Raw genomic sequence first — 12,850 nt, forward strand, 5'->3', positions numbered from 1 at the left:
GACAACAATACATAAAACAAAGCACGCTTCAGATTATTTGAATAAGTTACAGTGTATGGCCACACACTTGATTGTCTTTTAACCATGATTTTAAATTAATTTTAAATGAACGATATGTGTCACAGTCTCTGATAAGTGTTGGCAGACTGTTCCATGTGTGAGCTGCTCTCACTGAAAAAGCTGACTGTCCGAAGGCAGTCCTCCTCATAGGTATTATACAATCCCCTCTTGCCACAGACCTAGTATGTCTATCATTAGTTGTTTTCTGCTTTATAAAAGCACTAAGAGGGGGAGGAGCCAAGCCATGCAGAATCTTATAGACAAGACAAGCGTCTGTAAATTTGATAAGATTGTCCCAGCTCAGTAAATTATGATTTCTTAGGCAGTAACAATGGTGATGGGTGTTTGGCTTCCTGTCAAGCACCTTAAGAGCCTGGTGGTATACTGACTGTACAGGTTTGAGTGTTGTACAGGAGGCTTGTGCCCAGCTAGTCAAACAGTATGACAAATATGACATGATCATGGCATTGAAATATAGTGTTGCTGCCTTAGTAGTTAGACAGTTTCTGATATGGCGGAAATTTGACAAGTTGAACTTTACTACCTTTGTTACCATCTTAATTTGTTTTTTAAATGTAAGATTAGAATCAATTGTTACACCAAGATATTTGAAATCAGATACCACTGTCAGCTTTTCCCCTGCAACATAAACGTTAGGTGTGAGATTATCTGTTGACCTCTTAGTGAAGAACATACAAACTGTTTTCTTTATGTTTAAGTGAAGACAGGAGTTATTAAGCCACTGTGTGACATAGGCCATCACTGCCGTGAGCTTACATGCAGCTTGCTGTTTGGTCGCTGCATGTACATAAATGACAGTATCATCTGCGTACATTTGAAGCTCAGACTCATTGCATACAGTGGGAAGATCATTTATTTAATTACAGACAGAAGAGATACACCTGTGGTTGTCTATCAAACTTCCGTTCATGTACATACAGCTGGGTGGTAATGCAGATATTTTGCTTGACTTAAGGAAGGGAACAGGAATCAAATGTCCAGAGTGCCAAATTGTCTGACGTACTTGCAAGTCATGGTGGTCAAGTGGCGAGGTCCATCCAACAATCTCAAATCAGTTCAGAGAAAGCTCCAATGATGAAAGAGGCTTTTGTGCACAAGTGTGCCAGAAGAACTAAATCCCTAAAACGACAAACTGAAAATGTGTCTCTCAGATGGTGGCCAAGTGGAAAGGCGTTGGTCTCGTAAACCGAAGATCATAGGTTCAATCCCCATCCATGCCTTTAAGATGATGGGACCAATTCCATTCCACACCTTGATATCAACGTGAACTCTCACAAGCCCTTCAAGAAAAAGTTAGTATGCCTTGTGGTAAACACTCTTCTACCAAAATCGAATGTGTTCAGGGCCCCGTTTCGCGTACGTCGCTTGAACAATCCAGGATAATCGGACGTGTATCGTGTTGAGTTATCTTATCAGTTGAGCTCAGGCTTTGTCTGTTTCACGAACGTGGATTAGGATTTGATTAGTCATTCACGCATTACTTCATCTCGGATAACTGCGCGCTCCCGCTCTGCTACAAAGGGGAGATGAATCGCACGCCAAAAACAGGATCACACTCCTTACATGGACACTAGGCGAGGTGAGGATACCTTTGCAGGATGACGTAACATATTGAAATTGACCAAAGCAACACCTTTTTTTAATTCTCATAATGTAACCTGTATATTGCTTTGTATATTTGCTTTTTTTTTGTGGTTTCAGTTTACCAAATTACATTTTTGTCACCGGAAAAACTATATTATCCAGAAAATTCAACACTGATAGAGCGGCCCAAATGACGGAGGGAGGAGGCAGAGAACATAAATGCATAAGAAGACTTTTATTCACTAAAGAGTGTGGCTAATTTAATTATGGTCAATTTTAAAGTGGTTGTAAGGACTATTGTACTTTCTAATAATCACCAAACTGAAATATTAAATAGTAGGCTATATTATTTTTAATTACTTCCCAGGGCGTCTGGCAGTGGCAAGAAAATTATGTTAGTTGAAGTTAAAATCAAATATAAAAATATATTTCAAACAGGTAGCCTCTTTATTGTATTCTACACTTTCAACCAGGTAATGTGCAAGTAAGTCTTTGTATCAGAATTGTTACTATTGTTCTCAATATTGTCTGAACGTTATGAGGCACTGTACATTTATGCTGTGGATCTAAATTAATTAATTTATTAATTGCTATCAATTCAAGGACAATTTCTGCTGCTGAAAGATGAGTTGCACCTGTTGATTTCATTTCAAAACGTTTTTGAAGCACAAACAGATCAGTGGTAGAGCACTTTTCCCCTTACTATTCATAGTCAACCAAATCTCTAAAATAATAAATGAATGCCATTGTCTTCAGGCTCCTGTGGGTCGTTTTCATTTCACGTATTTTTGTGAGATCACGTTGGAAATGCTCCTGTGGGTCGTATTAGAGGGTAGGAACAAACGACCTATGTGGTCGTATGGGTTGGAGGACTTATTGGTTTTCAGGCATGGTGGCCAAGTGGAAAGGCGTCAGTCTCGTAAACCGAAGATCATGGGTTCAATCCCCATCCATGCTTTTGAGGTGATAGGGTCAATTCCATTCCACACCTCCATGATCAATATAAACGCTCACATGCCATTGAAGCAAAGCCAGAATGTGTTGTGGAAAGCACTGTTCTACCAAAATGGAGTCAATTCACTTGACTCATGCTGAATCCAAGGTATGAGTAGTATCCCATTAAAAAACCTGACCCTGGTGTCTGATTAACACCTCTTTCTAGCACATACATCTTACCTTTTACATGAATATTTGTCTCAATCTCAAATCAGTTCAGAGAAAGCTCCAATGATAAAGCAGACTTTTGTGCACAAGTGTGCCGTCCTTGGTGGATTAGTGTAAAAGCTGAAGCATTTTATTTTTTGTGCGCTAGATGATGACGGATGCTATTTGCTTGCGCAGTGCTCTTTTCCATGGCATGTTTGTGCCACAATTTGATTTGCAACTAAAATAATGAATTAATGGCACATTCACCAGGCACGGTGGCCAAGTGGAAAGGCGTCGGTCTTGTAAACCGAAAATTATGGGTTCAATCCCCATCCATGCCTTTAAGATGATGGGGTCAGTTACATTCCACACCTCAATGATCAATGTGAACTCTAAAATGCCATTCAATAACAGTTAGTGTGTTGTGATGAAATCTCTTCTACCAAAATCGAATGAGTTCAGATAACTCAGTGACTATCTATTCCTCAAAACTCAATCTTAGTGAATCTTGACCTCAGTGTCTCATTCAAGGGGATAAAATGATGCTCTTCATTATGATTGTAAGAGGAATTCAAGGACTATTTTTACTGCTGAAAGATGAGCTGCAAAAGTTGGTTTCATTTCAAAACCTCTTCAAGCACATACAGCTCTGTTGAAGAGCACAGTTTAGCTTAATATTTGTAGTTCAGAAAAATTCAATCTCTAAAATAATGAAATAATGGCACATTTATCAGGCATGGTGGCCAAGTGGAAAGGCGTCGGTCTTGTAAACCGAAGATCATGGGTTCAATCCCCATCCATGCCTTTAAGATGATGGGGTCATTTCCATTCCACACCTTTATAATCAATATGAACCCTCAAATGCTACTCAATAAAAGTTAGTAACTGTTGTGGTAAACACTCTTCTACCAAAATAGAATGAGTTTAGATGACTAAGTGATTATCTATTCAGAATAAAAATGGTCGCTCTTCACTGTTACTCTAAATTCAAGGGCAATCTGTACTGTCTGCACAGTCCACATAGGAATCAAATTAGGAAAGCTAATGACTAACAATTCAAAGAAGCAAAAATGATTGTTCATCAAATTCACTCTATTGGAGTTCAAGGTTCATTTCCACTACAGATCAGAAGATGGGGTCAACTGCAACCTTTGTGATCAATGTTAATGCTCACATGCCGTTGAAGGAAAGTTACAATGTGTTGTGGAAAGCACTGTTCTACCAAAATGGAGCACAATTTGATTTGCAAACATTTCTTAGTGAATAAGACAAAAACTCTGCGCTCTTATCTTAAGCAACTGAGGTGCGTGAAAATATGCAGACTGTCCTTGCAAAATGATGCTCTTCATTATGACTGTAAGAGGAATTCAAGGACAATTTCTACTGCTGAAAGATAAGTTCCACCTGTTGCTTTCATTTCAAAACCTTTTTCAAGCACATAGAGCTCAGTGTTAGAACAGTTGTCCCTGTACTATTCATGGTTCAGAAGAAAAAAATCTCTAAAATAATAACTTAATTCCACATCTATCAGGCATGGTGGCCAAGTGGAAAGGCGTCGGTTTCGTAAACCGAAGATCATGGGTTCAATCCCCATCCATTCTTTTAAACCTGCAATAAGTGATTTTCCAACCACTAGAGGGTGACAGAAACTGCAACACATAAATAAAGCTAAGCTACCAAAGTACAAACCTAGCTAAGCATCTAGCATCTAGCACATACATCTAATTTGGTAGAGCACCACCATTAGTATTTTGGAATGTTCAAAATTCTTAATTCTTAATAAGTTTTTTTCATTGGGAGGGATGATTGCCAACTGCAAAAATGTTCGTCTTTAAATCCAAAGATCACAGATTAAATTCTATTAATCTTTTTTGTACAGTAAAGTGAAAAACTTTCACATTACACATGACCTACAGAAGAGAACAGGAATCAAGAGAGTTCTGAGGTGTTCAATCCCCATTTATTTCTTTTTAATGCATGTGACAAATGTAACAACATGAAAGCAGGAATCAACATGTATCTCAATGACATTTTACACAGGAATCAAATTAGAAAACCTAATGACTAATTATTCAAAGAAGCGAAAATGATTGCTTATCAAATTCTACAAGGTTCATTCAAGGTTAACTTCAATTACACACAGAAGAGATACACTGTGCTTATCTATTGAACTTCCATTGATGTACATCAGTGGTAATGCAGACATTTTTGACATTTTGACTTATGGAAGGGAATGGGAATCAAATGTACAGAGTGCCAGATTTTCTAACCCGGTTACAAGGTCTGGTGGTCGAGGACAGTCCAACAATCCATGCCTACCCATGCTAACCTTTAACCTTCTCAACCAGGCAGAGAAATCAGGTTTTGTGTCAGTCATCCATAAGAAAACACACACATGAACCATCATTACCATTAAAGTGTTTCTTAACCCTCCTATTATGTTTGGGGTCAATTTGACCCCATTCAACATTTAACATCTACAAAAACATGAGTAACATTATTTTTCCAGCTTGATATTTCATGACTTTTCCTAATTTCATGTGGGAAACAGGTAAACATAACATTTAACATGATATGTTTTCAAGGTCCAGTATACTTGTGTACTTTATCAATAGCCTTGTAAAACCAGAGAAAATATAAACGTTTTACACATATTTTATTTCTCTTTGTTTTGACTGATACTGAGGGAACTTACCCCATGCAGTTTTTTGATCTTTCAAAAATGTTCCCACGCGTTAGGCCCATAACATAAGACGCACTCACACACCATTTTATCTCACCTGAAGATTTTCTGCCAATGAGGACCTGTCAGCTCTTTGAAAGACTATTTTGGTGACTAATTTACTTTTTATTGGTGTTCTTTTCATTATTGACTAACTGCTGTGTGTTACTTGCTGATGTTCTGAAGTGTAAACTTGTGTAACACTTTGAATTACATTCATTTTTTGTACGTTTCAATTTCTGGGTTCACTGTGACCCCAAACATAAAAGGTGTTTGTTCATTTTAACATAATAGGAGGGTTAAAAGCAAGAGGCAGCAAAAATCCACATCATCGCCCAAAGAGATGAAAAAAGGGGCAGTAGACAGAGACCCAGCAAGCATCTGACCATGGTGACGTGCAGGTGGCCAAGTTCTACGTCAAGATGTTCACAATATGATATTATAATATGGTAAAAAATCATAGTACTAGTTTGCACTGATATCCTCAAAACGATGCAGGTAGCAGCTATGGATGACTTCAGACGTCTCAACTTTAATTTTGGTATTTACACTGGCTTTCAATGTTGGCGCAGGCCAACATATCAACATCTATTTAACGTTTAAATGTTTGCTGGGGAAAAAAGGCAAGTGAAGACAAAGGAAAATGGATTGAAGCGGGGAAGAGAAGGGACAGTGAAGGAAGGGAAGGAGGGAGAGATAGAAGAGGCAGAAAGACAGGGAGAAATTGAGGAGAGACAGGCATGCAGAGAGGAAATTCCTAGAGATAGAGAGGAAAAGAGATGGGAGAGAGAAAGTAAAAAGAGAGAGAGAGAGAGAGAGAGAGAGAGAGAGAGAGATGGAGGCCAGTATGGCATGAGATGTCTACATGGATTAACTCCCCTGGGTCCACAAGAACATGGGCAGAATCAGCAAAATGCTGCGTGTGTGTGTGTGTGTGTCTGTGTGTGTGTCTATATGTACGTGTGTCTGGCTGAAGGGGATATGTGTCCAGTAAGCCTCTTTTCCACCCTTCACATCGTTACAAATTCCTGTGCCATTTCTCTCGACACACACACACACACACACACACACACATGCACACACACATGCACACACACGCACACACACACACAGCAGGCTCGTGCTGTGCCCGGGGAAATGTCTCTTTTTTTTCCGAGGTATTACAGAAATCCAGTGTGTCTCAGCAGAAATAAGGTGATAGCCCGGACATGTTCAGTTATTAGACAATTAACCCCCACTGAGACCCTGACAATAGCGGGAGGCAAGAGGTCACTTTGGCCCGATAACAGTTACACACGGCGGGAAGGTTAAGGGAACGTGTGTGTGTGTGCGTGTGCATGTGTGTGTGTGTGTGAAAGAGAGACAGAGAGTACGTGAGAGAAAGGAAGACTGTGATAGAGAGAGTTTATGGAGTGTGTAGAGATGTGAATGTAGTGTGGCGGTGGTGTGTGTGTGTGTGTGTGTGTGTGTGTGTTTAACAAGGCTCAATCAGCGCAAATGGGATCCAGTGAGTGAGTGTTTGTGTGTGTAGGTTTCTTTCTTTTACAATTAACCTCTACCACGACCCTGAAAATAAGGGGAAGTTAAGGGGTCATATTGGCTTCATAACTGTTATGTAGGGGATAAATGTTAAGAGAATGTGTGTGTGTGTGTGTGTGTGTTGGGAAGGGGTGTGTGCATACGGTGTAGCCACAGATGGGAAAACCTGTGGTCGCCACGGTAATCCGCTTGTGTGCCATTATAACTTGCTCATTTAGAAAATACACACACACACACACGCACCCACCCACCCACACACACACACACACACACACACAAAGGAATGCACTCAGTTTGACACATTAACCTGTTAATTTCCAAGTGCCTGACATTCACTGAACCCCATTCACACTCACACAGTATGCAGAATCAGCCTTTTCACACTACACACACACACACACACACACACACACACACACACACACATATGGGAGCAGGCAAACTGTACAATAAAGCTCTGAGTGCTGCAATAATATAAAAGGCTTACACAGTATATAGCGAATATTGCAATGCTACATTTAACATCATTTTATAGACACTTATAATTGGTTACACTCATATCCTTCTTTTAAGTGCCCAGCAAAGACACTATACCTGTGTCTGTATATATTTATATTGCTTGTTTTAGATAAAGCCTGCTTGTGTTGGCATCCCAGTAATACTGACAGGCCAACAGAAACTTAAAGCCAAAGTTTAACATCAATATCAACAATTTGGTGTATCTAATTTTACAATGTTGAGCGACGGTAGGCTCCATGCTAACACTTTAGCATACACTGTTGAGTGATAGTAGGCTCCATGCTAACACTTTAGCATACACTGTTGAGTGATAGTAGGCTCCATGCTAACACTTTAGCATACACTATTTTGAGTGACAGTAGGCTCCATGCTAACACTTTAGCATACACTATGTTGAGTGATAGTAGCTCCATGCTAACATTTTAGCATACACTGTTGAGTGATAGTAGGCTCTATGCTAACACTTTAGCATACACTATTTTGAGTGACAGTAGGCTCCATGCTAACACTTTAGCATAAAGTATGTTGAGTGTTAGTAGGCTACATGCTAAAGTGTTAGCATGAAGCCTACTATCATTCAAAATAGTAGGCTTTTGAGTGTTAGTAGGCTTAATGCTAACACGTAAGCATAGAGTAGGCTATGTTGAGTAACAGTAGGCTCCATGCTAACACTTTAGCATACACTATGTAGCAAAACACCCCTGTTGCAATTACCAGCAAATATTACAAGGGCTTGGCAATTTCGACCTATTCCGTCTCTTTTACAACATATGAAGCCGTTCTCATCATAAAAAATGTCAGGGATTGCTAGTTCCACGAGCCACCACCATTTTATTACAATAAATAGTCTTATGGGAATACGACTTTTTAAGTGACTTGCATATATTCAGAAAACCGTGCAAAATGAAGTTGTTTTGGTAATTCGATAATCACATAGAAACGTGTATTAAATCCTGAAGGTGTAGTGCAATGTCACAGAAATGGATTTAATTGTGCTTTATGTGTCCCGAGTCATGTAGCTAAATGACAGTGTGTGTGTGGGCTGAGGGAGCTGTGAAATTACAATGAGTGATAGAAGCAGGGAATAGTATAAAACCCCATCATATAAGGCATCATTTTAACAAGACTGCCGTGGTGTGCCATTTTGAAACTCCCTTTATTCTCTCTCCCCTCTCTCTTTTCCCCACTCCTCTCTCCTTTTTCTCTCTGGGTTTTACTTCCCTCCTCTCTGTCTGTCTGTCTGACTTTAATAGCTCTAGTTGTGATTAACATCAGACTCATTTCCTTAGTAGCTGATGTTGTGTTGCCTACCTCCACTGCTTCTAATAAATTGAGATTAACACACGCACGCACGCGAGCACACACACACACACACACACACACAGTAGTAGACAGGTATATAAATAATTTCTCATTAAGCATCCCAATGTCGGATGTGAAGGAGGCAGCACAGCTGTCATGAAGCTAAATCATCATTAGACTACTCCTTTCCTTTCCTTTCCTTTCCTTTCCTGTCCTCTCTACTCCTCTCCTCTGGTTTTCTTGCTTCCCCTCACCTCCTTTCTTTTCCTTTCCCTTTCCTCCCGTCTTTTCCTCTTTTGCTTGTCCTTTGTTTCCCTTTCCTTTCCTCCTCGCATCCTTTCCTCTTTGCTTCCTTTCCTTTCATTTCCTTTCCTTTGCTTCTCCTCCTTTCCTTTCATTTACTTCCCTTCCCTTTCTCCTCCTCACCCCATCCTTTCCTTTCTTTTCCTTTCCTTTCCTCCTCTTCTCCTCCTTTCCTTTCATTTGCTTACCTTCCCTTTCCTCTTCTCTCCTCCTCACCCCATCCTTTCCTTCCTTTTCCTTTCCTTTCCATTCCTTCTCTTCTCCTCCTTTCCTTTCATTTACTTCCCTTCCCTCTTCTCTCCTCCTCACCCCATCCTTTCCTTTCCTTTCCTCCCACCCCACCTCAGACACACTGAGAGAGAGACAGAGAGAGAGAGAGAGAGACAGAGAGAGAGAGAGACAGAGAGAGGGGAGGAAAGAACAGACAGAGAGAGAATAAAAGCAGTGGAGTCACATGGTCAGACATTACAATAATATGCAGTGTGCGGCGCGGTGGGGCTGCTTACAGCAGGAAATGCCTTTCCCAGGGTCGATAAAAATGAAAATGCCACTTCCCCGCCACACCGCTGCACACGGTGCAATTTTCAAACCTGAGCACGCACTTAACTATGACCCCCTCATGAATATCACATCAGGGCTACAATAGCAAATGCTGCTTTTATATTTCACTACAGATTTGCTTTTGTGGCCCTGGAAAAAAAACATGGAGACATTTAATTTCCACATTGATTATCCTCTACTGAAAGAACTATGAGTAACGCTTTGCTTGAAATGCGTTGTGTTGCATCGCAAGCAGATTATAAGAACATTAGAAATTCTTACAGTGTAATCATCAGACAAACAACAGAAAGTCAGATATCTATCAGAAAATTACATCTCTTTATCTTTAATAAAAAACGTCTCTTTGTGCCTGCTATTATTACAAAGTTACAAGTTATCGCCATTTGCCAGTGTGACAGCGGAGACAGCCAAATATGTGTGTGAACTAGGGATGCACCGATGCCACTTTTTCAATGCCGATACCGATTACGAGTATGAAAGTTTAAGTATCGGCCGATACTGAGTACCGATCCGATCCATTACTTTTACTGAACAGTGCAGGCTTACTTCCTTAGTTTGGGGTCAATGGACAAAATTATTGAGATAAAATCCTTGTTTTTCCCACTGTTTGAGAAATACAGGCTTCTATGTGCCACAAATGCATAAAATCAAGACAGTTTGCTTTTATTTCTTACATGTTACTCATGGCTTTCGGTATCAGATTTTAGTCTTGGGTAAAATCTCCAATACCGATATTCCATTTTAGCCTGGTATCGGCACCGATACCGATACCAGTATCGGTATCGGTGCATCCCTAGTGTGAACATAACATTATTATACACTACAAGTCAAAAGTTTTGACACGGCTGATTGAATGTTCTATGTTTTTCATTCTCTTAAAGCCATTTTGATCTAAAGGCTTCTGCTTAAATACTTGAAATGTGTTTCTTAGACAAATATAAATAGTGAAGTTGATCCTATGTATGAATTTCTTTCCAAAGCCTTTGCCTTTCCATCAAGGCAAAGGGCGGCTACTTTAAAGAATCAAAAATATAAGATAGTTTGAACACTGTTAAACACTTTTTTGGTCACTGCATAATTCCATTTGTGTTATTTCATAGTTTTGATGTCTTTACTGTTATTCTAAAATGTGGAAAATAGTAAAAATAAAGAAAAATGTGGTGTGTCCAAAATTTTGACTGGTAGTGTACACACACACACACACACACACACACACACAGAAATGCAGAGAAAATGGGAGGGATAGGATGATACAGCTGAATCATACAAGTAATAGAAATGTTGGAGGAGTGAATGTCTTGGAATAGCCAGCCCAGGAGCCTCATTTACAAAAGTGTACTTTTTTATGTTTTCATAAAAGAAAAATATAATTCTGATTTGGAAACATTTAAAAAAATCCAGATCTAGGGTCAGAGAGCACAGAGATAAAAAGCACCAACATGTCGTGGTTTTGTGTCTTCCTCAAAAAGAAATGGAATTTGAATTCATCTTCAACCTAAAGATTATTCCTCACAGGATACATACACATGATTTATAAACATATAATTTATAGTTACGACTGCATGAAACCATGCATGTCCTTTATAAATGACAGGAGTCTCAGGGGGTTGAGTGATGAAACATGATTGTGCTCCAGTTTTCTGCATGGTAAACATCTAAACTAAATGAATTCCCATAAATCAAGGCTTCTCTTCCTTGCACCTTCTGTTCATGTCAAGTTCAGTTCAAAGTTTACTAATAATGACACGGATACGGATTTTGACTTTTTGTGCACCTCAAAAAATCAAATTCGATTCGAAATTCCTTTTTTTCATCAGGCAATTTGCAGCTCCAGTGTTTAGCGATTCTGACTTTGATGCTGGTTATACTCCAAACTTCTGAGCTCCACTTAGAAGCCACTTCCAAGTTAAAAGACCCACTCCTGCTTCATCATCACCCCCATTCAAATTCCAAAGTCGCCCCCCCCCCCCCCCCCCCCGTCCGAAATCCACTAAATTTAAAAAGAAAATATCTCCCTGCCACTTGTGATTTGTGAGTTAAATGTCTCGCTCCGGCGGCATTATCACCCCCCCACCACTCATATTTCAAAGCCCCCCTGAAAGCTATTCATTAAACTATTATTCTTAAAAGGAAGATTCGATTAACTCCACCGGGCTAGTCCCAGTCAAAGTGAGCTTCACCTGTGGGGAAACTGTTGCACTCCTGCACCTCTTTTTAACTGGCACCTCTTTTTAACAGTTTTTATCCCTGATGTCTGATTCAAATCTCAAAGGTCCTTTGAAAGCTATTGATCTAAAAAGTCATTTGAGTCAGATTTGCAATTACCTCCACTACTTACCACCTTTGCCGAAAGGAAGCTGTGATGGTATTATTGCTTGGGATTTTGATGTATGCCCACTGATATGCTGTGAAGTAACCATTAAAAATATGCAGTTTTCCTGGAAGTAAAAGTAATGGGATTTTGATATAAAAATCAGAGAAAATACTGTATTTTTTGGCATTTATTGTTAAATAGTTGTACATTATGATATGCAGAATTAGCTAAACAGGTGAAAAAGCAGATTTTTAGTGTTCAGTCCATATTATGTAGTGAAAGCTTTGGAGCTGTCCATGGTGCTGAAATGAAGATGTGCTGAAGTTGCAGATGACAAAAATCAACTAACATCATAATAATAATAAAATTCATATAATGTTTATACTAGTGTGGAATCAGATAAAAATGTTGCATCAGAATCAATTCAGGTTAAGGAAATAAAAAGCAGTGTAGTATTGATCAACTGTTTGATTGCAGTTTGATTGACTCTAAATATGGAATCATATTAAACTGTATCATATCCATCATATCAGAGGTTGAACCACACTGACTGGACCAGATCCCATTTTTAATAAAAGGACAATATCAGCCTGAGATGTCGGTCTAAGCCTAAGAAAAACCTAATTTCTCACAGAACGGGCTCCCAGTGAGGCCAGTGGTGGCTGAGGCTGTCTGAATAACAGATCAGCTATTTAATTGTCAGCCAGCTGTCAGCTCCCACAATGCATCACTCCTCCGCTGGAGAGGAGAGGGGAGAGAGAGATACGGAGACAGAGAGA

At 39.5% G+C, this 12,850-nt stretch overlaps 4 non-coding genes across 4 annotated transcripts; all 4 read left to right on the top strand.

Moving 5' to 3' along the window:
- The first annotated feature begins 2,551 nt into the window (after positions 1-2,551).
- Positions 2,552-2,623, top strand: trnat-cgu (transfer RNA threonine (anticodon CGU)). The gene has a single exon. It is a non-coding gene; the product is annotated as a tRNA-Thr (tRNA).
- Positions 2,624-3,080: 457 nt separating this feature from the next.
- Positions 3,081-3,152, top strand: trnat-cgu (transfer RNA threonine (anticodon CGU)). Its single transcript has one exon. It is a non-coding gene; the product is annotated as a tRNA-Thr (tRNA).
- A 392-nt stretch (positions 3,153-3,544) lies between these two features.
- On the top strand, positions 3,545-3,616 carry trnat-ugu (transfer RNA threonine (anticodon UGU)). The gene has a single exon. It is a non-coding gene; the product is annotated as a tRNA-Thr (tRNA).
- Positions 3,617-4,341: 725 nt separating this feature from the next.
- trnat-cgu (transfer RNA threonine (anticodon CGU)) lies at positions 4,342-4,413 on the top strand. The gene has a single exon. It is a non-coding gene; the product is annotated as a tRNA-Thr (tRNA).
- The last annotated feature ends 8,437 nt before the right edge of the window (positions 4,414-12,850 follow it).

This window comes from Centroberyx gerrardi, chromosome 16, assembly GCF_048128805.1.
Source record: "Centroberyx gerrardi isolate f3 chromosome 16, fCenGer3.hap1.cur.20231027, whole genome shotgun sequence".
Classification (NCBI taxonomy): Eukaryota; Metazoa; Chordata; class Actinopteri; order Beryciformes; family Berycidae; genus Centroberyx; species Centroberyx gerrardi.